The sequence below is a fragment of the Arachis stenosperma genome, chromosome 3 (genome assembly GCF_014773155.1).
Source record: "Arachis stenosperma cultivar V10309 chromosome 3, arast.V10309.gnm1.PFL2, whole genome shotgun sequence".
In the NCBI taxonomy this organism is placed as follows: Eukaryota; Viridiplantae; Streptophyta; class Magnoliopsida; order Fabales; family Fabaceae; genus Arachis; species Arachis stenosperma.
The window spans coordinates 83,545,775-83,546,384 of NC_080379.1; the positions used below are offsets into that span (position 1 = coordinate 83,545,775).

Sequence of the window (610 nt, forward strand, 5' to 3'; positions counted from 1 at the left end):
TGGAGCAAACAACTTTGAGCTTAAGCCTCAATTAGTTTCTCTAATGCAACAGAATTGCAAGTTCCATGGACTTCCAATGGAAGATCCTCATCAGTTCTTAGCTGAATTCTTGCAAATCTGTGACACAATCAAGACTAATGGGGTTAACCCTGAGGTCTACAGACTGATGCTATTCCCTTTTGCTGTAAGAGACAGAGCTAGAATATGGTTGGATTCTCAACCTAAAGAAAGCCTGGACTCTTGGGAAAAGCTAGTCAATGCCTTCTTGGCAAAGTTCTTTCCACCACAAAGATGGAGTAAGCTTAGAGTGGAAGTCCAAACCTTCAGACAGAAGGATGGAGAATCCCTCTATGAAGCTTGGGAAAGATACAAACAATTAATCAGAAGATGTCCTTCAGACATGCTTTCTGAATGGAGCATCATAGGTATTTTCTATGATGGTCTCTCTGAACTATCCAAGATGTCTTTGGATAGCTCTGCTGGAGGATCTCTTCATCTGAAGAAGACGCCTGCAGAAGCTCAAGAATTGATTGAAATGGTTGCAAATAACCAATTCATGTACACTTCTGAAAGGAATCCTGTGAACAATGGGACTAGTCAGAAGAAAGGA

At 41.1% G+C, this 610-nt stretch overlaps 1 non-coding gene across 1 annotated transcript; it reads right to left on the reverse strand.

Annotated features, from left to right (window-relative positions):
* Positions 1–298: 298 nt before the first annotated feature.
* LOC130971843 (small nucleolar RNA R71) lies at positions 299–406 on the reverse strand. The gene has a single exon (XR_009083049.1). It is a non-coding gene; the product is annotated as a small nucleolar RNA R71 (small nucleolar RNA).
* Positions 407–610: the final 204 nt, after the last annotated feature.